Consider the following 27,123-nt stretch of genomic DNA (forward strand, 5'->3'; position numbering starts at 1 on the left):
TTGCCACACTGAGCAAATAAAAATATAGGGTGCCAAATTAAATTTGAATTTTAGATAAACAGTGAATAATTATTTTACTATAAGTATGTCCCGTGCCTTCCAACTACCCTTATCTGCCACCCATAAGATGGGTAATACATTTTTTACTATTGGTTTATGGATTCAGCAGGTGAAATGGTTTCCTCCATGTTAAATAGGCTTAAAAATAGTTCCTACTTCATAGGCTTGTGTGAAAAGGATTCATGAGGAAGTTTATGTATAATTCTTAGCACAGTATCCAGCAAATAGTCTTCAATAAATGCCATTGCTGTTGTCATTTTTATCATTATTATGAAATTAAAATAGTCTATTCCAGGGAATTTTGGTGAAGGTTCATAAAGTTATGTTTTTGTCACCCATTTTACCCACCATAGGGAGCAGGAAGAATTAAAACAGAAAAGCAAAAACTGGAACCAGGAAACAAGGGCTCTGGTACTAGCCACAGCTTTAGGTTTCCTTGTCTTGCTTTTTAAGCTTTGGGAATCTGTAACTATAGTTTGAGCAGGCCACAAATAAACGGTATTATTCTCAGAGAACTCTGCATTTGCCCTCCAAGTCCAGGCCTCATAAATCAGGAACTACTACTCTACCTTTTAAGCTGAAACCATAGGCTTTATATCAATGCCTACTTACATACAATAAAACTAAAATTACATTTTGAGGAAAAACTACCTTTAGCAGAGGAGACAAAGAATTGTTTATCCAATTATACAGTGCTCTCATAGCTTAAATTTAAGACATATCATTATTTTCCTATTTTCATTATTTGATATCCTCTATCTGAAATTGGGTGTTCTCCACTTGGGTTCTCTCCCTGGTGCAACAACCTTGTAATTCTTGAGCTGCCAGCATTTGAAAGTGTTTAGTTCAATTTGGTTAATTAATGACTCTTGGCAATGACATCAGAGCCTTTTCTCTGTCACACTGTTAAGAGAGAAGTTTCTGATCTCTGTTCAGCTCCTGGCTTCCTCTCACTGAGTTGAATGGGGACAATGGAAGTTCATTTTGCCCCGTGATATACCCCACTCCCTCACTCCCTTGATGAGAACAGGGCGTGGACTGCTATTATGGGCAGGGATTGGGTTTCCTGAGCCTTGTCAGAACGTCAGGGTTAGGGTTAGGTGTAGGGTTAGTGTTTGCAATCTGCTCCTCCTCTCATGCAGTCCCCATTTGCTAACGATGCCCTAGAAGCAGTTAAACCCACCCTGAGTGCCCAAGTAAGGCAGACTGCAGGCATCAGATGATGGTTTGAAGAGGGTCACATTTTAAAGTCACTGGTCATCCCGAGTTGCTATCGTTCCATGGCCATTGCCCAAACTGTAGTTACTCACTGAAGTCCTATCTCTAAGCAACGGAGAACCTAAGTCAATTTAGTTTTCACAGACTGGATTTTAAGTCATATTCTTTGGAAACCTTTCAGCATTCTCTCTTGGAAATTAGCCAATAAAACTAGGTGTTTAACAGTCAAGATAATGTTATTTATCCTTATAGCATCATAGAAATTGGCACTGGGGACAATTTCTCTCCTGGTTCAAGGGTCACTCTTCTACTGAGAAAATAGAAAGATCATGAAGTTTAAATCCACTAACTACCTGATACATACCATCGAGACGCTGGAACTTTAACCCGTTTCTGGTGGGAGTGTAAAATCATAGAACCACTTTAGAGAACGGTTGGGCAGTTTCTTATAAAACTGACATACCATATAATCCAACCATTCTACTCCTTGGTATTTACACAGAGAGATAAAAATACATGTTCACCCGAAGACTTGTACTCTGATGTACAGCTTTGCTGATAATAGCCCCAAATTAAAAACAACCAAAGTGTACATCACAGGTGAATGCATGAACAAATTGTGGCATAGCCATTAAGTAGAACACTACTTAGTAATAAAAGGAATAAATTACCAATGCACATGACAACTTAAATTAATCTCGAAGGTACTCTGCTAAGTGAAAGAAATCTTAAGTAAAAGAGGACATAGTGTATGAGTCCATTGTCATCAAGTTCTAGAATAGTTAAAAGTAATACTAGTGGTGACTTGGTGTGAGTTTCATGGGGAGATTGAGTGCAGAGGACCATGAGGGAACTTTGTGGAATAACAGAAATGTTCTTCATACTGATGGAGGTTGTGTTTAAAAAGGAACATACATGTGTCAAAACACACCAAAATGTAGCCTTAAAATGGTTGCATTTTGTTGTATGCAAATTGTACCTCAGTCAAATTAGTTTAAAAATAAAAATGTCATAAAGATACTATAAGCACAGTAGAATGAGTTTTGTAATAATAACGGTATTATTTATCATATATTCCTTATCAGATTATAAACAGGTTGGGTAAGTGGTAGGACTATGAAGCATAGACTCCTGCAACAGATTTGAATAAACTCTGAGGAATGAATATGGAAGATGAGCCATGTCTTCTCATTGCCTTGTGTTCCAGTAACACAGATGTGGGATGTTTTATTTGGCTGCCAAAGCCTAAGGAGTAAGAGACAACCTAGCGGTGTCCCAGATCTACCAGTCTTATCCCAGATAAAGCATATGTTATTGGCTCACAGAGTTTGTGAAACACTGCCCAAAGCAAGCCTCATGGGAAAAAAACCATTTTGTTTTTTAATAAATCCTTTTTGTTCTTTTTAAAAACGCCGTGTCTATTATACAGGATTTAAATTATTTCTCTTTGGGTAATCCTGGAAAGGAGATCTTGAATGATAAATCCAAGTTAAACTCAGGCAAAGCAAAGAACCAAACCTGCAGTGGATTGTAGTTTTTAAGAACAGCTTTGTGAATTAGAAGCTCTGGGTTCAAATCCCAGTTTTGTCACTTCCAAACTTTGTGACCCATGGCAAATTAATTTCTCCGAGTGCCATTCTGTTTGTTCATTTTACCTTAAGGTGGCAGATGGGATTAGGACCACAAGGTGCTAATCCACCTATTATAGTTCACACAGTATAAATGCACACTAATTAACTACACGCCAAATATCCAGGGGGAATATAAAACACCACCTGGGAATTTGAAGTCTTGTCAAAATAAACCTGAATGTAAATGGGGAGAAGTATTAAGAGAAGAACAATTTAGTTAGTTACACTATAGCCAGTTCAGCTGGTTAGAGCAGTGGTTAGCTAACTTCTGAAAAGGGCCAGGTAATAAATAGTTTCAGCTTTGCAGGCTTTCCAGTCTCTTCTTAGCTCACAGGCCGTATAAAAACAGGTGGTGGGCTGGATTTGGTCCATGGGCCATAGATGGCCAACCCTTAGGATGAGCGTTATTATCACGAAAGGCACAATTGCCCATAGGGTTCAGTTTGCCTTTCCACACAGAATACTTAGTGCTCTTGACTGAAAAAAATGCACAACGTAAAAGTTGAGAATTATGTTTTATTTGGCAGGTATACTAAAGACGTAAGCCCAGGAGACAGCCGGTCAGCTAGCTCTGAGGGACTGTTCTGAAGAGGTAAGGGAGGAACCAGGATATATAAGAGTTTTTTGCAACAAAAGCCAGGTAGTTGGAACATGAAAAGAATATTGTTAAGTGAAGAAAAACCAGACATCTCAAGTTAATGAATTTAGCATCTTTCTGTATATGGGAAGAGGCAAGAGTCTGGGCTCATTGAAACCATTCCTTTGATGTGCTCCTTAACCATCTAGGGCCAGTGTCCTGCTTTTCTTCATCCCGAATCCCCTCAGGGTGCACAGTCAGGGGCAGCTGCAGTGGCTGACAGCTGGACGGCTGCAACATCCTTGATTTCTTGATACGGGAGGCGACATTTTTTGTCCAGAGTGCCATGGTTTATACATCTCAGCCTTAACCCTAACTGTGGACCGCCTGATGACAAGTATTTATACTTTGTCCTAGAGTTAATGCATTATTTGGATTGTCTCATTTAACTCATATCATAACCTAAGAAGGTAAATACCATTTTTAATACCCATTTTCAGGTGAGGAAACTAAGTTATAACTTGACTAATACTACACAACTAGGAAGATACAGCACTGGTTTCTGGTGACCAGAGCCCTTGCTCTTTCTTAAAGTACTAGAGTGTGGATGGATGCTTCATTGTGACCATTAACTGTTTTAGGAAGCACAGTTCATAGCCCTTGGCAGACACATTACCAGGGGTGGTTCAGGGCAAAATAAAGATCTCTATTTACAAAGAAAGATCATCTGCCTTTCCTGACCATTGCTTTTCAGTGAAGTTTAGTTAAGTCAGAAAACTCTCTGCTTAACCATAACATCGAGGCTAAATCTTCCAGGAGTCTGCTGGCAGTTCAGATACTATAAATTCTTCCCAAAAGCACTTTGTAAAGATGTGGCTATTGGAAAAGAATTTTCCCATTCTCTCCAGGAAAAAAAAAAAATCTATAGTTTAATACAGTTTGTACCCAGGCAGCTCTTACTTGGAGCTAATTTTTCTTCCAGAACTTTAAATTTGCAGTAAGTACATGCAATTGAACTGGAGTGGCAGAAATCTTGTAAATCAGATCACATCACTCTCTGGTTTAAATCCCTCCAATGGCTTTGTTCTACACTTTAAGGAAAACTCAAGTTTGTGACAGTGACCTGCTAGGTCCTACATGATAAAACCTTTGCTCATCTGTCTAATGTCATTTATGCTATGCTCTCCCTCCTCTTCCTACTCTCCTGTTGCACTGACTGTATTTCTTTTGCACGTGCTATGCCCTATCCCGGGAATGCTCTCCCTCTAATCTTTATATAGCTGACTCCTTCTCATCTTCTAAGTCTCAGCTCATATATTTTCTCCTCAGGGCAGCCTTTCCCAAATACCTATTTATTGCCATTTCCTGCCTCATCACCCCTAGTTTCTGTCTATCCCAATACTCTGTTTTATTTTCTTTATGCATTTGTCACTACTTGAAATAATCTTATCAATCTGTGCATTTGTTAACTTGTTTGTCACTTTCCACTCACACACCATCTCCAAGAGAGTAGGGTCATTGTCTTGTTTTGTTCACTGCTCTACCCCTAGGGTCTAGTGAAGATATTCAACAAATGTTTATTGAATGGAGAATGTTCGTCTATTCTGGAAAACCAAAGAACCAGGCCTTGCTTTATTGTGACAATCTTGACTGGTTTTAGGCTTTCATTAGATCTTGGGTGCAGCAGACAGATGAGAAAGTTGTGGAGGTCTTCTTGGTCAATGAATGTCAAGTCAGATTTATTCTACTTTCTTGTCCAAGTCTCAAATTCATTATTAAAATGAACCAGCTGAAAAGTTTTAGTTTTCTCAAACACGTCTATGGCAAAAAAAATTGGACATTATATTGCACAATAAGCTATTGATTTATAAACACCCAGCAGACATACACATTATTCTGAATGCATAATTACATTGCAGGCAGCACATTTTTCACCTGGGATAGGGCACATTTAGATAAAAACTAAGTATGCTCAACTGGATATGTCTAAATCTGTGTATGGAGAATGCATATAAAATTAGCATTCTATTAAAAGTGAACAAAATATGGGATACGGCTCTAAAGAGGTGTTTGCATCATCTGGGAAATGGCAGAAGCACAGTGGTGAAACTCTGGCTTCCTTAGAACATCAAGGTATGTGTCAAAGCTATGGAGGTCCTAGGCTTCAGCTGACTTTTCAGAGGTAACATGGACACGCACTATTTGCTTACTGAGGGCACATCATGATCCGGTAGTTAAGAGAATAATCTTTTAAATCTGACAGTCCTGGGCTAATATTCCAGTCTGACACTTAATAGCTGTGTAGCTTTCTTAGATCCCTAAACCTCTCTAAGACTCAGTTTTCTCAACTGCAAAAAGAGGAGAGCAATAGTATATACCTTTCAGGATTAAATTAGATAATTGCAGGGAAAGGATGCTACCAGCACATAGTTAAGTGTTTAGGTAATATTAAATATCACTAACTCAGGAGTTGTTACACCCTCAAAATAACTAAACTAACCTACCATATCAATGAAAGAATATTCAAGTGAGAGTTAGGAGACCTTTGTTCGAGTCTTCATTCTGCCAGTTCACATGTTACTTGGGCAGGTTTCTTGCTCTCTGTGGGCTTGAACACATAATCCATTGATTCCTCCTATGACATGAGTCTACCAACAAGTATATCCTGAGCACCTATGCTCACAAAACCAAACTTTTTGTAAACTCACCTGGTCAGTTGCCCTCTATTTGCAGAGAAGAGCAATGCTACACCCTGTTTTGTGCACTGGAATTTATTAAGAAAAAGCATAAGATTTGTTTCTTACCTTCAGTGATGCAGCTGGAACATGGGACAAATACACATGAAATAGTTGATGTGATGAGCAAATATAGGAAACCAAATTAGAAATGACCTGACACAATAGTATATGATGTGCTTGGCCTAGAGAGGAGGGAAATGAAGAAGGGTGAAATGGGGAGGACTTTCTGTAGATAGCAATATATAAGCCTTGAAAGGTGTAGGATCTGGGTAGAATGCGGAGAAAGTGAAATGCATTCAGGAAAGAAGGAATGTTATTAGCAAAAGTTTGAAATGCATTTAGCCTAGAGAACGGCAGGTAATACAGATACGGCCAAGTCTCAACAATACAAATAATAATAATAGTAACATTTTTTTTTATTGGAGTTAAATTCGATGCCTGCACCTATGACAAGGAAGGTCAGGAACAATATACCCACAAGACACCCCACTAAGTATATTACTAGCATTATCTCATGTAATCCTTTCACCAACTGGAATCTTCAGGACTTGTTAGGTTGTTAGTGACAGACATTCAATACAAATTAGCTTAAGCATAAAAGGAATGTATTGACTCTCATAACTCAGCAACCCAGAGAGCTGCTGGCTTTGTGTCCAGTTGGATGGAGGAGGGTAGACAATGTCATTAGGATTCCATCTTTTTTCTCTACCTCAGGCTGACTTTCTCTATGAGGTAGGAAAGATGGCTCCTGCAGATCCAGACTCACCTCCCACCAACGTAGCAGCCCTGTTGGAAAGAAATGGCCTTTATAGTCATCTCCACAAGAAGGGTCTCAGGAGGAGTCTGATTGGCCCAGCTTGAGACCCATGTCCATCCCTGAGCCAATCATTGAGGCCAGGGACGTGGAATACAGTGATTGGTTAGGCCTGAGTCATGTGCCACTGTGGTATTATTTAATAAGAAATATATATTTGGTGTTCACCCCATTCCTGGCACAGAGCTTCCAAAACCCTTGGAATTTCCTGAGTGATAGGCATAAGAGTGTCTTTTGTTATTCATAATCAGCCCCTTTCAACCAAACCTGAGTTTATGTTAATGAGATGCCTGGTGGCTGGAAGCCCTTAGATAGCTTCAGGGTGAGGGGTGGTTGTCAAAGGAAACAACCATGTGATTAGAGGGTTGGAACTTTCATCCCCACCTCCCAACCTCCAGGGACAGGAGAGAGGCTGGGGATTGAGTTTATCACCAATGGCCAATGATCAATGATTTAATCTATCATGCCTATGTAATGGAAACTTCCTAAAAACCCTAGACAAAAAGATTCAGAGAACTTTGTGCCAAGAGGGTAGTGTACCCCAAGCTCCAAGGGTTTCAGAAGCTGTGTACCGGGAATGGGGGTGAACACCAAATATATATTTCTTATATAATGGCACAGTGGCACATGACTCAGGCCATCTAATGAATCATTTTCTGCTTAAATCAACCAGAGTTGGTTTCTGTTGCTGGCAACTCAGAACCCTGATACACACCCAGAGAGAATGGCTTGCCTTCGTATTCTCTCCTCTGGTGCCAAAGAACGAGAACCTTCCTGGATATAGTTAATTATTTATATTGCCTTAGTAGCTCCTCCTACTTCTCCCTTTTCCTCTTCTTCTCTCCCAACATATTCTAGACACCTTGCTATTCTAGGATAAAATTCTCTACATTCAGATACTACAGCTTCCCTTCCGTCCGTTCTAGTCTCTTCCAGTTCTTGTGAAAACACTTGCTTTGTTTAATTCTCTCCCTGGTTTCCCTGTCTTCTGGAAGTCAGTATTCTCTTGCATGCTCTCAACGCTTTCATTCTAGGTTACAGGGTCTTTTAAAAATTATAATTAAAAAAAACTTTGAATCTGACTTCCCCAAGTTCAAGTACAAATCCATAGGCACAACAAGAATAGACCTGGCCTCGAACACCTTCAGGAGCTCAACCCCAAGTTCATTATAAAGGATGTGACTTGGATCAGTGACTGTCCTCCCTAGAGAATTCAAATGAATGCTCTTTCACATAGAGGTTTGCTCCCAATAAATATGGAAGCTTTGGGGCCAAAGCCTCTGAGAGAAACTTGCAGGTGCCCTGACCGACTTTGTAGTGGACTGGACCTGAAACACTGTGTTTATTTGCTGTTTCCTGAAATAGGCACTGCTCAGCTTCAGGGACCTGCTTCAGGCAATGTAAGCCAGCCTGAGAAGGCAGTGCAGAGCTGTTTTTAAGAAGAGATTTTGGGGTACATGGGTACTTCACCCTCACCTCTGAGCACATCCCCTGAAGCTTGAATGCTCTAAAAGCCAGGCTTAATTAGGACACATAATTCAATGCTTTTTTTTTTTTTTTTTTTTTTAAGAAAGATGAAAAGTTGTCCAGAAGGGAATATTGAGCTCAAGGTATTTAAAGAAATTCTTCTTTGAGGATGCAGATTACTATATCAGCCTCCACAACTCATTTAATGAAATGAGATTAGCATTTCAATGTAATACTTGTTTTTTTCTCCCACTTCACTTCTCCTCTGTTTTTAAGAACAAAAAGGGATGAGAGAGGTACAGAAAAGAAAAAACTGAAATGGTAACCTCATGCTATTGAATGAAGGGAAGTATTTTCTGGTTCTTGCAAAGGAGGCCTGCAGGTGCTACCTAAACCATTAGCTTTCTCTTTCCGCTGTTTGCAAAGGAATCGAAGACTCTCAAGCCATACACTCACCAGAAGGATGTAAGGTTAAAAGCCAGACATCTGAAATATACACTATTTTCTGGAGATACTTACTGAGCACCTACCCGTAGACCAGGCTCGATGTTATATACTGGGATTGCAAATAGGAATAAATCTTAATTCTAACTAGAAGGAGCTCCCAGAGAAGAAAACAGACAGCGAGCAGCTTTGGGCTTAATTAAATAGTAAGTTGGAGTAATAACTCTAACTTATTGAGCACTTACTTTGTGCCTGGGACTGTGTTAAGTAATTTGTGCATCATTTTAGTTCATACTGTCCAAGCCCTATAATACATGCTGCTGTAATCTCCATCTTACATCTAAGGAAACTGAGATCCCAGGAATAGAAGTCACTTGTTCCAGGTCGTATAGCTGGTAGTACATCAAGGAGCCTGAGTTCTAATCCAGATGGATCTGGGAGCAAAATCTCTGTTCCCTCTAACAAATTGCCATTGGATACGTGAAATTGGATTTGGATCCATAGATTACTAAAAGAAAGTTGCTGTCCTCTGGGTGTTCATATTCTAGTAGAAAGGAATAAGGTAAGAAGGCCAAAAGCTGTAACAGGGAGTAAAAGTTAGTGTCATAGTATTGTGCAAAGGAATGAGGTATGACTCTCCAAAGGAAGGAAAGATTACATCTGAGAAAATGACATCTGAAGCGTCTAAAACGGTAGGGGTGGTTCTTCAGACAGAGAAGTGTGTTTGACAACACCAAAAACTCTGATTTCTACCTAGCAATAGTTTCTTTTTTAATATTTTATTGAAGTATAGTTGATTTACAATGTTGTGTTAATTTCTGCTGTACAACAAAGTGCCTCAGTTATACATATATATACATATTCATTTTCATATTCTTTTCCATTATGGATTATCACAGGATATTGAATATAGTTCCCTGTGCTGTACAATAGGACCTTGTTGTTTATCCATACTATATATACCAGTTTGCATCTGCTAATCCCAAACTCCCAATCCTTCCCTCCACCATCCCCCTTCCCCCTTGGCAACCGCAAGTCTATTCTCTATGTCTGTGAGTCTACCTAGCAATAGTGTTAAAGCAAACCAGTTTATAAAAAAATGCTCACCACTCTTTCTCCCCACTTGCCAGGGTCATAGTGACATTGTACACTGTGCTGATTAAAACTAGAAGCCTGGAGGAGGAGAGCAGGCAGGACATTGTGCAGGAAATGCATGCTCCAGTGCTCCACAAGGTGAGGCAATAACAACAAGCAAGCCATTCCAAAAGACTTTTCGTTTTGTCTCTACTCCTAAGTAGGACTTCACAAATCTACCTTAGGACAAATCTTCTCATGGGGAGTCACTATATCCTTTAGCCCACATGGGTGTCCTTCAATCTTGCCGGCCCATTCCCAGTCAATAAGCTATCGGATCTTTGATGCAAGAGTAGGGCACTTCCAGACTAGATAGGAAGGGTATCTGTAGGTTCCTGCACTTTGTCTCTGAATAAGCCACCAGAATTCTTTCCTATTTTGAAAGCCAAAGCAATTATAGACTTTGCATAACATGCAATTTATAGGACCTAAAAAATGAGGGATTTGGTCTATAACTGTCTAGGTTCCTCTCCACCACACCCCACCCCCCAATCAGTGTGGGTTTGTTGAGAAACAAAAGTAAGAATCCGAATTCCATTGTCATTTAAACACGAAGCTATTTATTGCTCGTAAGTACAATTGTCATGATGATAGCTGGAATTCCCTCTGCAGCAGCAGGAAGAGGCAGCAGCTTGGCTCCGGGCAGTCAGTCTCTCCTTTTTTTTTTTAACCACTTGTTGCAGAGTCAAGAAGAGGTCTCACATTTGGGCATGGGATGCAGGTATCAAAACAGAATTCAGGGGCTGGAGCTCTGATGATGAGCTGACACCGTGATGTAGGATCCTGGACATGGGTGACTCTGTGGTCTCTTGGTTAGAGTCACATTTACAGTTTCGTCAGAGTGGTCCTTGGAAAATTACTCTTTGATCAGTCTAAGTGTGTTTTATATTTGCTTCTCTAGTACCAAGGAAGGACAGTGTGGTTCTTGCGCAGCAGGGAAAAAAACCTGAGCTTGGCTGCTGCCATCTCCTATCTCAGTCAACGTCACAAGATTTTGTAGGAGGAAAGGAGTTAAGGTTAGCAAAAAACTTAGATGGATTTGAGTGGAAAAATGCATCCCCGCATTCTGTTGGTTTTTTGGGGTTTTTTTTGCTGAGATATTTTCCTGGTAACATTTTAGATGGACAACCAGAGCCATTTCCCTGGACACAGGAGGCAGGGAGGATGTGCCAGTATAGTTCATGACAGTCCACATGACGATGTCACACTCACGTATGGGAGTGTGAGCACAGAATGTGTTTAAAACAGGCCACAATAACTCCTGTGGGCCCCCTTCCATTTAGTAAAGCGAGCAAGTTGTTTGCTGTCTCTAAAGCAAACGTCCCCAGAGTTACAGAAGTTACCTTGTACTTGGATGAAGACATGTGCTCAGAACCTTGGTCAAAGAATTCCCTCTGCATCCAACAAAACAATAAATAAATACACTTTCATGCCCCCATTTCCCACTCATTCCTCATCCTCGGAAGGCTCTTCTGAACAAAGGACCCCAACTGTTTCTGATTTTAATGCAATATTTCAACCGATCAACCACCAAGTGTAATAGCAGCCAGTCAATTCATTAAGGGACAAACCAAGCACAGATTCATCAAAGCCACTATTTTGCTTCCTAATTAGTACTCATAATCACTGTGCTGAGTGTTTTTCCCTCCAAATTCATCAAGGTCTGATTTTATTGTCCAAAAACCTGAATAGAAAATTTAAATGGTTGGGCATTCCAGGCCTTCTGGCTAAAAGCAGGGATGATGAGGCTTGCTTTCTTACTCAGGAGAGGGCCATCAGAGTTTCTGGTCATTATTAGATAAAGTTTTTGGCAATTCCTATGGTCTAGCTTTCCAAGTCATAAATTGGGGGGACGAGCTGTGGGGAGGCCATTCATTTTTCTTCCTAATGAGTACCTGCATTGGTGATTTCCCAATTACAGCTGTAGCATGTTGGGCAACAAAGGTAGCATTACTAGCCCACGTTTTTCAAAGACCACCTCTTTTGTGAGGGCCTCTGGTGAAATGCATTTGCTCCTAATCAAATGGATCTGTTGGCATGTCTAATGGTGTGTAAATTTATCATTTGATATGATGAATGGAGAATTATGGATGAATGCTTTTGGTGTTTTGGGGTTTTGGTTTTTGTTTGTTTTTTGCTTTTGTTTTGTTTTGTTTGCCTCTTAGGAAAGGAAAATGGAAAACTTAGAAAGACATAGTGTCTGTCTCCATCCTCTTAGATTTGCCCACACCTCTCCATCACCAGCTGCTGCCTCCTGGTCACAAGATCTCCCTTGGCAGGTAGAGTGCAGGAGCTTCACACCTTCTCTGTTTCCGTTCCTACTACCTCCCTGCCCCCCGATCATTCTGCAGCCGAGGTGACAAGCTAAATATGATCATATCTCCCTTCTGCTGAAATGCTTTTCATGGCTCCCCATGGTATTTAGAATAAGAGCGTAAGTCATTTTGGCCTAAAATGCCCTAGATGATATGTTCCTTATGACTTCTCTGACCTTACACTGCTGCCCTGACTTCCCTCTACTCCTTGCCAAAAAAGGCATGTACACACACACATACACATTCTTCCAGCTTCTAGCCAAAGGCAGTGGGGGGAGAGGAAAGTGACTAGGGGACAAAGGGCCTTCAAAAATGCCCCTTCCTATATCTCTACTGCCCTTCCCCACATATTTCCCCCTAAAACCTGGGTGCACAGAATTAGATTAATCATAATCCTTGATACTTTACATTGATACAAGTTTGGAAATTAGAATATTGACAATAACTTACATCTACCCATGAAATTCTCTACTATTCTGATCTCCTGCTTCCTTCCATGCAAAGGAAACTCTATCAGAATCTTCAACTGATCTTTTCTCTCTCTCTCCTTCCTTACTTCCTTCCTTTCTTCCCTCATTCCTTCTATCACATCTCTATGTATTCTTTGTTTAATAAATTTATTTATTTAATTTATTTATTTTTTGGCTGCGTTAGGTCTTCGTTGATGTGCACGGGCTTCCTCTAGTTGCAGCGAGCAGGGCTACTCTTCGTTGCGGTGTGCGTGCTTCTCATTGCGATGGCTTCTCTTGTTGCGGAGCATGGGCTCTAGGCGTGCGGGCTTCAGTAGTTGTGGCACGTGGGCTCAGTAGTTGTGGCTAGTGGGCTCTAGAGCACAGGCTCAGTAGTTGCAGTGCACAGACTTAGTTGTTCCACAGCATGTGGGATCTTCCCGGATCAGGGATTGAACCCATGTCCCCTGCATTGGCAGGCAGATTCTTTTTTTTTTTTTTTTTTTTTGCGGTACACGGGCCTCTCACTGTTGTGGCCTCTCCTGTCGCGGAGCACAGGCTCCGGATGCGCAGGCTCAGCGGCCATGGCTCATGGGCCCAGCCACTCCGCGGCACGTGGGATCCTCCCGGACCGGGGCACAAACCCGTGTCACTTGCATTGGCAGGCGGACCCTCAACCACTGCACCACCAGGCAAGCCCCAGGCAGATTCTTAACCACTGTGCCACCAGGGAAGTCCCTCTATGTACTCTTAAAATACATATTATTTAATTATGGTTGATTTTCTTTATTAATATGGTAGCTATATATAACCTTTTATAGTTTTTCTTTTTTTACTTTTCTTTTTCTCTTTTCTTTTTTTTTTCATTCAGTATTATATTGTTCAGATTCACCTATCTGGTTGTAAGTAGTTATACTGCACTCTTTTTTTTTTTTTTTTTTTTTTTTTTTTTTTTTGGGGTATGCGGGCCTCCCTCTGCTGCGGCCTCTCCCGTTGCGGAGCACAGGCTCCGGACGCGCAGGCCCAGCGGCCATGGCTCACGGGCCCAGCCGCTCCGCGGCATGTGGGATTCTCCCAGACCGGGGCGCGAACCCGGTTCCCCTGCATCGGCAGGCGGACGCGCAACCACTGCGCCACCAGGGAAGCCCCTATACTGCACTCTTTTGACTGGCATATAATAAGCTGCTGAATGAGTATACCACAATGAATTTGTCCGTTCTTCTGTCAGGGGCATTTGGGCTGCTTCCAGGTTTTTATTTTTATGTAGTTAGGGCCACTCTGAGCATTCTTGATTTCCTGTTGCACAAGGCTTTCTCTTTGGTATATGTCCTAGGAGGGGGACTGTGCTGAGTTGTAGTTACATAAATGTTAACTTTATACAGTTGATATAATGGCTATCCAAAGTTACTCCTTTGATTTATACTCCATAGCAATGTATAAGGGATCCATCCCATGGCCCTATATCAAAACATTCAACAATACTATCTTTGATATGTGCTGTTGCAGTGATGTAAAATTGCGTCTTGTTATGATCTTCATTTATATTACCTGATCATCAGTGAGTATAACTGAGGGTGAATTCTTCCCATTCTTCACTATGTTAAGTCCTATTCAAACATCAGGTCTCGGGCTTCCCTGGTGACGCAGTGGTTGAGAGTCTGCCTGCCGATGTAGGGGACACGGGTTTGTGCCCCGGTCCGGGAAGATCCCACACGCCGCGGAGCGGCTGGGCCCGTGGGCCATGGCCTCTGAGCCTGCGCGTCCGGAGCCTGTGCTCCGCAACGGGAGAGACCACAACAGTGAGAGGCCCGCGTACCACAAAAATCAAACAAACAAACAAAAACATCAGGTCTCAACTTAAATGCATTTCCTCATATTGATCTCTTTTTTCTTTTTAAATCACTAATCCAAATCAGTGCTCTAAACTTTCCCTACTCTAGGCATCTGTGGGCAATTTTTTTTTTTTTTTTGCAATGAGGAGATCTCAATACTATCTTCTTTGCCAGGAAAAGTCCCCTTTATACCTTAGATACCCCTAAAGGTATGGTGAGTAAGTTATATAAAATGATGGGGCCAAATAATTTCAGAAATGGGAGAACCCTTAGACATGGTTTAGTCAAATCCTCTTGTATTAATCTGAAAGTGAAAGAAACCCCATTCTAATTGGCTTTAGGACAGAAGGAACAGCTATCAGTCAACGTAACTAGCATTTCAGGTCTGTGTGGATCAAGCTATTCAAAGTTACCAGGACTCTGTCTCTATGATCATCGTTCAGCTTTGCTTTTGTCTATTGTTGTTCTCTCCTATTGCAGAGTTTTTTCCGTACTGCCAGGCAAGATGACCTGGCACTGTCAACTTCCCATCATCAATTTTGTAACTTCAGACATAGAAGAATTCTTTCTCAACATTTGTATGAGAAACACCAGGAAATAATAATGGAGAGTAGCATAGCTAGCATTTATTGTGTATTTGCTTTACGCTCCTGGCTTTAAAAAGCATTCTTGCATTAAGTTACACAATTCTATGAGGAAGCCACTATTATTATCTCTACGGAAAAACTGAGATTTAGAGAAGTTTTGTAAGCGTCCAAGTTCACATAGCTAGCAAGTGGCAGAGCTAGATTTCGAAACCAGGCAGTCTCATTGGCTCTACCAGGGTCATGTTTCTTGAGTTCCTTACTGGTTAGGGGTTGGGACACCATGATTGACCCAGCCTTTGCCTCATGTGTATCCTCTAGGCCGGGGGTGTATAGTTGTCCCTCTGTATCTGTCTGGGATTGGTTCCAGGACCCCTCAAGGATACCAACATTTGGGGATGCTCAATTTCCTTGTATAAAATGGCATGGTATCTGCATATAACCTATACAGCACATCCTCCTATATATTTTAAGTCGACTCTATTTTACTTATAATACCTAATACAATGTAAATGCTATGTAAATTGTTGTAAATACAATGTAAATGCTCTGTAAATAGTTGCCTATGTGCAAATTCAAGTTTTACTTTTGGAAACCTTCTGGAATTGTTTCTCCAAATATTTTTCATCTGCCATTGGTTTGGTTGAATCCCCAGATGCCAAACCCACAGATACAGAGGGTCTTCTGTGTGTGTGTAGATGGCCATGAGGGCCCATAGGGAAGGGATGGCATACTACCCACCCCCCGCCCCCATCAAAGGGGAGAATGTTACCAAAACAAAGGGGATTAGAGGACCTTCTGACAAGACAAAATAGCTGCCACAGCCTACCACATCTCCCATTGGACAGGCACACAAGGACTTGCATGCTAGAGAGGGGAAATGTCTTTTCCAAGGTTAAGAGTCACAGGGATGTTATAGTCAAGACACAAAACAGGGCACCCTGACTCTTGTGCATGCTTTCTCCTCTGGGCTCCCCAGACTTGCAAAAGGGTAGATCAGTGTGTTCCCAAGGACACATTCCCAAGGCCATGGGTCTGAGAGAATCCTCCCATCCCCCAGCCTCTGTGCACAGAGCGTGCAGGCTGTTGCTGATGTGCCTCTCTGAATTAACCATGAAGGGTCTACAACACACAATTTGAAGAGGCCGTTTCCCAGCCCCTACCCTGAAGTATCTGTCAGAGTATTAGCAATTTCCCACTGCTTCCATGGTGACAGCAAGAGTACTAACCATCAAGGGCTTCTGCAGAAATGGGGGGGCACTGAGCTCCACTGTGTTTGCCTGAGCAGATGCCTGTTGCATTGCTGTGCCTGTCACTTTCTATTTTAGATGGATCCATGCTTCCCAGCATCAAAATAGATTGGATTTCCATGAAAAAGAGTAATCCCTTCCTCAGCTTGTCAAAAGCCCTGCCTGAAGTTAGCAGCAAATGTAATCTGCCCTATACATGAGACTCTCCCTTTGATACATGTGGTAGTTGGTAAAGACAGTGATTCACTCCAAGTCGCCCCATCTCTCTTCCCACATCACGTTCCTCCTCCCACCTCCACGTTCATTTCACTAGCTGCCAAGGCAACCCTGGCTGATTTGGATTAGAATGATAGGGATGGGTTCTAGTACTCGTTTCTATGTTGGCTCTTGGAATACTGAGACAGAAATTTCCCCTGTAATTGAGTTCTATAGTTGAGTTTTGCAAACTTCCTATCAGCACAGAGTCTTTCTCTGACTTTCCCTTGGGCTCAGAGAAGCCTATTCTGGAAGGAGCACAGATGGTCTGCAGTGAAGTGAAAAAGAAGAGCCCTGGCTGGAAAACCCAGAGATCTGATTTCTGATCATGGCACTGCTTCCCTTGTCTCATTACTCTTCCTCTCTGGGCCTCTGGTCTTCATACAGTGGAGACTTCAACCTACTTGAGCACAAAGGATGTAGTGTCAAGCATCAAGGCCCTGCAGATATAAAGGGTGGGTTTGTAAATTGTGAATGTCAGCTTGGCCTGAGGAAATTTATGGCATGTCATACTGGTTTTTGGGTTTTTTTTTTGTGGTACGCGGGCCTCTCACTGTTGTGGCCTCTCCCGTTGCAGAGCACAGGCTCCGGACGCACAGGCTCAGTGGCCGTGGCTCACGGGCCCAGCCGCTCCGCGGCATGTGGGGTCTTCCCGGACCGGGGCACGAACCCACGTCCCCTGCATCGGCAGGCGGGCTCTCAACCACTGCGCCACCAGGGAAGCCCTGTCATACTATTCTTGATATTTGAGCCAAGAAAAATTTTCCAAAGGACAAAACTTGCAAATATTTTGCCTTGAAAGTTTGGGTTTCATGCTAGCCTTTCTAAATAGTCTGCATTATTTTGTTACATTCCTCCAGACCCAACCTCCAAGGGGAAACCTATGTAACATCAACTGCCTCAAGAACTAAGATTAGTTATATTATTTTAAAATAAGACATTATTTAGCTGTAAATGTGAGCATTTAAGATTAACTCCCTGTCCTCATTTAAATCCAATTCCTCGTGAAAACAACCAGTGGAAAGATTTACGGCTGAGGATATCTCATGGGAAGATTTACTCTGAAATTTCAGGGTTGGGGCAGATGCTGACAAAGTCACAATACTGATTTTGAATAAGAACTTGGCTTGTAAAGGAGTTTTCAACACGAATGAATCCATATTCCATGAGGGGCAATGACATTGTTCTAAAGTGCAGCTTTATTTTATATGGCAGTATTCACATGAGAGACCGCTCACAGACATGGTCACTAGGCTGCAGTAAACAACAGACTTAATATTCCTTCATCCAGTGTCAGATATTTTCTAGGTATGTACCTGCTGACTGCCAGGGTCTGTGTTAAGTTCTAGACCTATACCGTTGACCAAGACAGACAAGGTCCCTGCTCATGTGGAGCAGTGGTAGGATGAATAATGGACCCCCAAAGATGTGTCCTAATCCCTGGAATTCATGAATGTCACTTTATACAGCAAAAGGGACTGATTTGTGGACTTAATATAATCACCAGGCTCTTTATAAGAGATAAGAATCATTAGTAGGAGATATGACAATGCAAGCCAAAGAATGGAATGATGCAAGGAAGGGGCCATAAGTCAAGGAATTAGGTGGTTTAGAAGATGAAAAAGATAAGGAAATAGATTCTTCTCTGAAGTTTCCAGAAGGAATGCACCCTTGATTTTAGACTTCTGACTTCCAGAACTGTAAAATAATAAATTTGTATTGTTTTAAACCACTAAGTTTGTGGTAATCTGTTACAGCAGCAATAGGAAACTAACACAGGAGAATTACGTTTCAAATGGGGCGACAGATAACAAGCAAATCAGTATTTCTCAACAGCGACACTGATGGCATTTGGAGTGGGATAGTTCTCACTGTTTCGACTTGCTCCGACTTTGCAGGATATTTCGCATCCTTTAGTCTCATCCACTAAATACCAGTCGTGCCTCTCATCATCATGTCAATCAAAACGGTCCCCACACATTTCCATACACCTCCACATGTGGCTGTATTGCCCCTGGCTGAGAACCATTGATTCGGATCACACAAAGTGGCAAGAAGATGCTGAAATGGAGTGATGTGGTACAGAGAGACTGGAGTTCTTCTCTCCTGTAGACTGAGAGTACTCTGGGAGGGCCTCTCTGAGGAGGTGAGACCTGAGCTGTGGCTGCGTGATGGGAAGCAGGCTAGTCACAATCTGGGGAAGGTCGCTACAGGCTCAGGAAAATATCATCATATGTAAAGGTCCTGAGGCAGGAATACTTGTTGTGTGTTGGAAGAACAAATATAAGGAAGGGCAGTGTAAGGGACTGAATGTCTGTGTCCCACCCGCCAAATTCATATGTTGAATCCTAATTCCCAGTGTGATGATATTAGAGGACAGAGCCTTTGGGAGGTCATGAGAGTTAAGTGCTCATGAATGGGATTAGTGCCCTTATAAAAGAGACCCCAGAGAGCTCCTTTGCCCCCTTTTTCCAGGTGAGGACACAATGGGAAAATAGCTGTTAATTAGGAAGCAGGTCCTCACCAGACACCAAATCTGTCAGCGCCATGATCTTGGACTTTTCGGCTTCCAGAACTATGATATGTGAATATCTGTTTATAAGCCACATAGGTTATGGTATTTTTCTTATAGCAGCCGGACCAGACTAAGGTAAGTAGATTGCCTCGAACAAGGAGAGGGAGGTTGGAGGTGAGACCGGGAAGGAGCCAGGGCCTGCTGTGTAAGGCTAGCAAGGCATGATAAGGAGTATGGTTTTTATTCCAAGTGATAAACTAATTCAAAATGTTCCCCACTGTTGGTGCAAGACACATTAATTTGATGTGTCCACTGGATAGTTTGTTTGAGATGCACAGATTATTATGGCTTGCAAGGAGAGTTAAACTGAAGGAAACTTGGGAGTAGATGAAATAAAAGGAAAAAGTGAAAAGCTACAAAAAGAGGAAAGGAAAGAAAAGTTCAGGTAGTTTTCTACTGGATTCTTTAAAAAGTAGTAGTTATGATATTGCTGAAGATATTTTCTTATACTGTAGAGTGCTTTGCAGTTTCCAAAATATTGTTTGTCTATCTTAATTTAGTGGAGTTTTCCCAAATCCTGTGAAGTACAGAAGGGTTGTCTCCATTTTCTACAGGAGGAACTCCTGTCTGCAAGGATAGATCCAAAGTTCCACATCCATTAATTGGTAGATGTGAGCCTCGTTTCTACTGTGTAGCTGCTGCTGCCTCTATAAAAAGGAGAGTTGGAAATCTGCTCAGTCAAGATCTTGATCTTTTAATTTATTTCACTTGTTTCTAACAATTTCTTACATTTGTGTAGTACTATGAATTTTCCAAAATTCTTTCCCATCTCACTTAGATTTGATCAGTACAATAATCTTGGAAGGGGATAGTGTCCCTTTTATGGATGGGGAATCCAAGGCTCAGGGCTTGCACGAGGTTCCGTGGAGCAAAGCTTCTGGCTCTGAATACAGTGTCTTCTCTTCTCTTCTCTTTTCCTCTCCTAGACAGAAAACAGTCATTTCAAAGTAAGTTTCTTCCCTTTCCCAGCCCTTTCTCTTTTCGTATGTCTATGTGGGTATAGGTCTTGGACTCAAGTATGTACCGACCTGGGTTGGTTCTGATTCTGAAGGTATGAAACGTCAGGCCCATCCTGTAACCTTCCTAGCCTCCATTTCTGTGCCTATAAATTAAAGATACCGATGCCTCTCTCGCTGAGCTGGGTCCTCAAAATGTAGTGCCTGAAATAGCAGTATCAGCATCACCTCTAACTTTTCAGAAATGCAAATACTCTGGCCCTCTGCTCTAACTGACTGAATCAGAAACTCTAGGGTGGGGTCCAGCACTTCGTGTTTTAACAAGCCCCCGGGGATTCTGATGCAGGCTAAAATTTGAGAGCCACTGCATAAGAGGGGCCAATTAAATGAAGTAAATAACATATTGTGTGTAAAGACTTGGGCAAATAGTAGATGCTCAATAAATGGTGGTTGTGGTTACTATTATTCCAGGAATAGAGAGGCACTTAGTTGCACTCCAGTGTTTCTTCTGATGTGTTACACTGTTTCTCAGAGCTTTTTATTCTATAGTTTCCTTTCCATTCACACTTGTTTTATAGAAATCTTACATACAATTTAGATTTCATGATGCTGGCACATGTGTTTTTAAGCAGGTAATTTGCTGGGCAATGACGCAAACCTTAGTTACATCTAAGGAAGCTAATCTTTTATTACATCAGTCATTGTCGGAACTCAGTAGATTTATATGGCCCATTTGATGGGGCAATAACATACTTCTCTAGCTGTACTAATTCTATATAACTTTTGATTGTGCATTATATTGTTTAGTTAGTAGGAAATTATAGCAAAACCACACTCTTGGAATCACTCACAGAAAACTGTGTTTTCATCCTGGGTCGGATTTGAAGATGTCCCAGATAATTTGATATGAGTCTACAGGTTCCCCAGGAGAGACCTTATCCATTCATTCTGCTACCCCAAAGAATAATATTCAGCCAAGATCATCCCAGTAAGAGCAAAATATAATCATCGTCTTTCTCTTGACTTCTTCCACAAATTTAGATTCTTCCCTCATTTTCCAGAAAGCCTAGATTGCTGAAAAAGATATTCATGAACGTCTCTCCAACACTTTGCAGCTCACTAAGCAATTACATGGAGGATAAGAGGCTAGTAAGATATTGTCCCCAATTTCTGAATTAGCGCATTGTGTCTTTGGGACATTAAACCAGCTTGCTCAAGCTGTTGCAACTCTGGCAAAATCACCAGGGTCTCTGAGAGAGGTCCTCTGGCTTGGAAGTTTGGGATTGCTCTCATACTCTGTGCATCTGGAGCTCCCCAGGGCTCTCTTGGTTGCACTGGGAACATCTTAGCCTGAGTATGAAAGAAGGTAGTCCAGTTTGAGTTGACTCAGCCACAATTCTGAATCGTGGTTCCCAGGCAGATAACTTAGGACAGGCAAATATTATACAGAATGGTGGCAGAAACCAGACAGAACCAAGTAGAAGAAGAGCCTGGGATCTGGAACAAAGAAAGGAGATAACGGTAGTCGTGCACGATTTTTGGAGCAGTTACTATATGTTAGGCACGGTGTCAAGCTTATGCATTATCTCATTAGATCTTTATAGTTACCCTATGTGATTGGTATTATAATTACCCCCATTTTATAAATAAACATTTCAGGCTTAAGAAGGTTAAGTAATTTCCCCAGAGTTATTAGATAGCAAACAGGCAAGCTGGGATGCAAGCTCTGTCTATCTGACTCCCAAGCCTGTGTTCTTAACCTTTTTTTTTTTTTAAGTTCATTTGGGTTTTTCCAATTATGGGAAAACCCGGATGAACTTTTTGGCCAACCCAATATTTTTCAAAGTTTTTTTAAAATTTTATTTATTTATTTACTTATTTATGGCCGTGTTGGGCCTTCGTTGCTGTGCTCGGGCTTTCTCTAGTTGAGGCAAGCTGGGGCTATTCTTCGTTGTGGTACACGGGCTTTTCATTGCAGTGGCTTCTCTTGCTGCGGAGCGTGGGTTCTAGGCGTGCAGGCTTCAGTAGCCGCAGCACGCGGGCTTAGTAGTTGTGGCGCACGGGCTTAGCTGCTCTGCGGCATGTGGGATCTTCCTGAAGCAGGGCTCAAACCCGTGTCCTCTGCATTAGCAGGCAGATTCTTAACCACTGAGCCCTATTCACTCATCAAGGTTTCTCTTGGCATCTCATCCCCCTCTCCAAGTTCTCAGTGATTTAAGGGGAAAGAGAACGCTGTGTCTTCTTTGTCTGTCTCTCAGAGGTGCTTATCGAAATGGTGCAGGCAACAGAACTGACCCTGGACCTCAAGATGTACCACAACCCCACAAAGGGGCTTTCGGGCTCTGTCTCCCTGTGGTTTATCATCACATCACTTACCCTTTATCAGTTCCTCTGGGCAACTGGTCACGCAGTTAATAAACACATCTACTTGCTTAGCATTCGTGAGCACAAAGGGAAAATAGATATAAGTGCAGTCAGATTTATTATGGTCTAATGTAATAAAAATGTCAACAAATAAATGCACATTTAGCTGGGAAATAAATATCAACTATGAGGAAAGCTGACAGTGGAGCAGGTTGTGAGAAATTAACATTAAATGGTTTGGGTTGACAGTGACTATAAAACCAAATTGCACCTTGGAGACATCTTGAAATAATGTAACAAATGCGTGCTTTGAACGTGAGAGAAGGCAAGTGAATCGAGGTGGCTTTGATATAGGACAGGGGCCCCAGAGCTGTGGAGAACATTCACTTGCATTCTGTCCTGTACATCTGCAAAATGCCATTTCATGCAAACCAGGAACAATCGTCTGAGGATCGTTTTCCCAAATGTAATGGGCTTCACAACACCAAATGGAACTCTTCTATAAATTCTCACCAAAGCTAAATAAATAAAAATTTTCCTGTTGACAAGATCTGCCCGATCCCTGGCATAGCAAAAGGAGAATGGCTCAACTTTGTTTGGCAGACCTGGATACATATCCCAGAACTGCAGCTTACTGGCTGTGTGACTTTCCCACATTAGCAAACCTCTCTGAGCCTTGACTGTGAAAAAACAGAGAACATTTCCTGCACGAGGTTATTGTGAGTATCCCAAGTACCTACTACAATGCCTGATATGATGTAGAGGCTCAATAAATCTTACTCCCTTAAGATATTCATTTATTTGACAAGTATTTATTGAGCACCTCCTATGTGCCAGCAGTGTACTTGGCATCAGTGAATGATTGATCTCTTCCCTCAGGAAGCTTACGTTACAGCATATAAAGACAGACGATAAATAGATAAACTATATAACATGTTAGGTTGTGTATCAAGGAAATAAAGGGGAACGAGGTATGTAGGTTGCAATTTTAAAGAAAGAAATCAAGGTAGGCTTCACTGATAAGATACTTGAGTAGAGTTGCCAGATTTAACAAATAAAAATACCAGAAGCCCAGTTAAATTAGAATTTTAGATAAACAATAAATAATTTTTAGTGTATGTCCCCAAATTGAATGTCTCAAATATTGTATGTCCCAGATATTGCATGTTGCATGTCACTGTTTATCTAAAAATTCAGATTTCACTGGGTGTCCTATAGTTTATCTGGCGAACCTACGATTTGAGCCCAGACTAGAGGAAGTTATGTGTGTGTGTATTTCTGTTTGTCATTGTCTCTTAGCACAAAAGCATACTGATAAGTTGTTTATTTTTCTAGTGGAAGGATTGTGGGGTGAGCCCACCTAATAACAGGGGAACTTCCTGGTTCCCAGCATGTGGCTGATGGACTGGGAAGGCTTATTCATTGGAGTAAGTTTACAGCTGACCTGTTGTAACATTGCTGGTTCACTACCCAGGCCATCACCCACAGACAAGACAAGCTCAGGATGAGTTATCCAGTGGTCCATTCAGAAATCTCTGCTGGTCTGAGCTTATGGGGCTCAACTCTCTTGGTCTGAGCCACTTCAAAGACTTTTTTAAGATACATTTTTAAAAATTTTGGAATACTTTCAGATTTACAGAAAAATTGCAAAGAGAGTATAGAGAGTTCCCATATACACTTCTCCCAGTCTCCTCTAAAGATAGCATCTTACATTACTGCAGTACATTTGTCAAAATGAAGACACCAACGTTTCTTTGAGATTTTATTCTGATTTTACCAGATTTATCTGCTGATGTTCCTTATTGTTCCAGGATGGAAGCCAGGGCACCACACTGCGTTCAGTTGTCATGTCTCCGCAGTCTCTTCTGGGCTCTGACAACTTCTTGGTCTTTTCTTATTGCACTTGACCTTGACAGTTTTGAGGAGTACTGGTCAGTTTTACACTTTGTAAAATGGCCCTCAATGTGTGTTTGATCTTTTCCTTATGACTAGACTTGAGTTATGGCTTTTGGGGGGAGAATGCTACAGAGACGAAGTGCCCTTCTCATCAGATCACATCAGGGGGCACATGACATTAACTTAGCTTCTGTGTAATAATGTTACCTTTGATCATTTGGTTAAGGTAGTGTCTACAAGGTTTCTCTACAGTACAGTTACTATTTTCTCCCTTTCTATACTCTTTTCTTTGAATGTCAGTTACTAAGTCCAGCCCACATTCAAAGAAGTGGGACGTTAAGCTCTACCTCCTAGAGCAAGTTTTGTCCCTTCTCACTTTAAAAAAAAACTATTCATTATTTATTCATTCATGCATTCATTCAATCAGTCATTTCTGTATATCAGTATAAATCAGTATGGATTCAGGCATATTTATTTTATACTTTGGTTTATAATCCAATACCACACTGTTTGTTTTTGCCTATAATTACTCCAGTTTTGACTACTTTTTCAGGTTGAATCCTGTGTCCCTTTGGCATGCGCCCAACCTTTTGTTTTTTGAGCATATCTTTATTTTAAAGCCTTGCAAAGATGCTCCAGGCTTTTTTTGTATTTTCGCCACCCAGTCCTAGAATGAACGGTTTCTCTATGGAGCCCTGCTTCCTTTTACTGGGGAATGGTAGTTAGAAAAAGCCAGATCTGAGCAATGGGTACCCAAAGACATATAATTGTGTCAAAAAGATTCTCCCAGGAGGGCTCAAGAACCACCTACACCAATTGTGTATTACCCAGGGGAAGCCAGCAGAGGTCACCAAGTGCCTGGGTGGAGGGGTGAAATTACTGACCAATCGGGGGTAAGGACAACCTTGCCTTCCCCTGGTTGGAGCCCACTTTACAAGCAGGCAGAATATTGTCTATGAAGCATAGTTTGAGAGGCAATCTGAAGTTCCCCTTCTTTCTTACCCGACTCCAAAATATCTCCCTTTTTATCCACAGGATGCCTGAAATTTCTGCATTGGAGTTCCAGCCTTTTAGTCTTTTAAAATAGTTTCCAGCTCAAATAAAATCATACTTTGTTTTGTAAAAGTTACCTTTTATTCCCATTTAAAATTTAGATAAATTACTTGCTTCCATTGGCCTCATATTTGGTCATCTGTCAAGTAAAAGATTGGACCAGATTGGGTGATTCATTTATTTATTCATTCCCCAAGCTTGCAACGTGCCAGATAGAGTTGGATCTAAGGGACTCTTCTAGGGTTTAGGTTTTGTCTTACATGTCATCCGGAACCCCTGAATGTTTTAACATAATCTGCAATGCGATTTTTTAGGGTGATAATGTGGGGGTCATAACTGGTTCCCCCTACGTGGCAACAGAGCAAGCCCGGGGTGGGGAGACAAGGCAGGAACCTATGGCAGCCAGGCAGACCCAGGATGGACAGCACCCAGCGCTGCACTTGGAAAATGAGGTTCTTTGCCTGCCGAAGTCTCAGGCCATAATCCCCAGGGGATCTTACGGAGTAATTAGGAGGAGACTGCTTCAGGAAGACTGATTTTTATTTTTTAAGAGCCTTGTCTTTCGTGTGCAGAGCAGGGTTTAGTGACCTGTCACATGCTGATGTGCCAGCAGTGAGACTGGGTTGTGCTGAGTCATCTCTTCATATGCTAACAGGGCATGTCCTGAAATTAATAGCCAAGTCTTTTGAGAGAGCGGCTCGTAGTTGGGAATGCTCTGTTTCTACGGATACTTCTACTGATATTAATGATTATAGCCCATACTCTGTAGCTCTTACTGTGTGCCAGGCACGAAGATAGATAAATAGCTATTTATATCTATAGATATATACACACTCTCACTGACTTTTCACAAGCACCCTATGCGGTTGGTACTATTGTTATTCCTACTTTATAGACTGAAAAAATCGAGGCACAGAAAGGTATTGTAACTTATCCAAGGGTCATACAGTTATTAAATGACAAAGACAAGGTTTAAACCTAGATTATCCGGCTCTAGATTTGTAGCTCTCAACCATTCTCTGTGCTGCTGATTTGAATATGTCTTCTTCTTCTTTTTTTTTTTTTTAAACATTTTTATTGCAGTATAATTGCTTTACAATGGTGTGTTAGTTTCTGCTGTGTAACAAAGTGAATCAGCTATACGTATACATATATCCCCATATCCCCTCCTTCTTGAGCCACCCTCTCACCCTCCCTATCCCACCCCCTTGGTGGTCACAGACCACCGAGCTGATCTCCCTGTGCCATGCGGCTGCTTCCCACTAGCTATCTATTTTACATTTGGTAGTGTATGTATGTCCACGCCACTCTCTCACTTCATCCCAGCTTACCCTTCCCCATCCCCTTTTCCTCAAGTCCATTCTCTACGTCTGCATCTTTATTCCTATCCTGCCCCTAGGTTCATCAGAACCATTTTTTAAAAATTTAGATTCCATATATATGTGTTAGCATACGGTATTTATTTTTCTCTTCCTGCCTTACTTCACTCTGTATGACAGATGCTAGGTCCA

This window comes from Physeter macrocephalus, chromosome 8 (genome assembly GCF_002837175.3).
Source record: "Physeter macrocephalus isolate SW-GA chromosome 8, ASM283717v5, whole genome shotgun sequence".
Classification (NCBI taxonomy): domain Eukaryota; kingdom Metazoa; phylum Chordata; class Mammalia; order Artiodactyla; family Physeteridae; genus Physeter; species Physeter macrocephalus.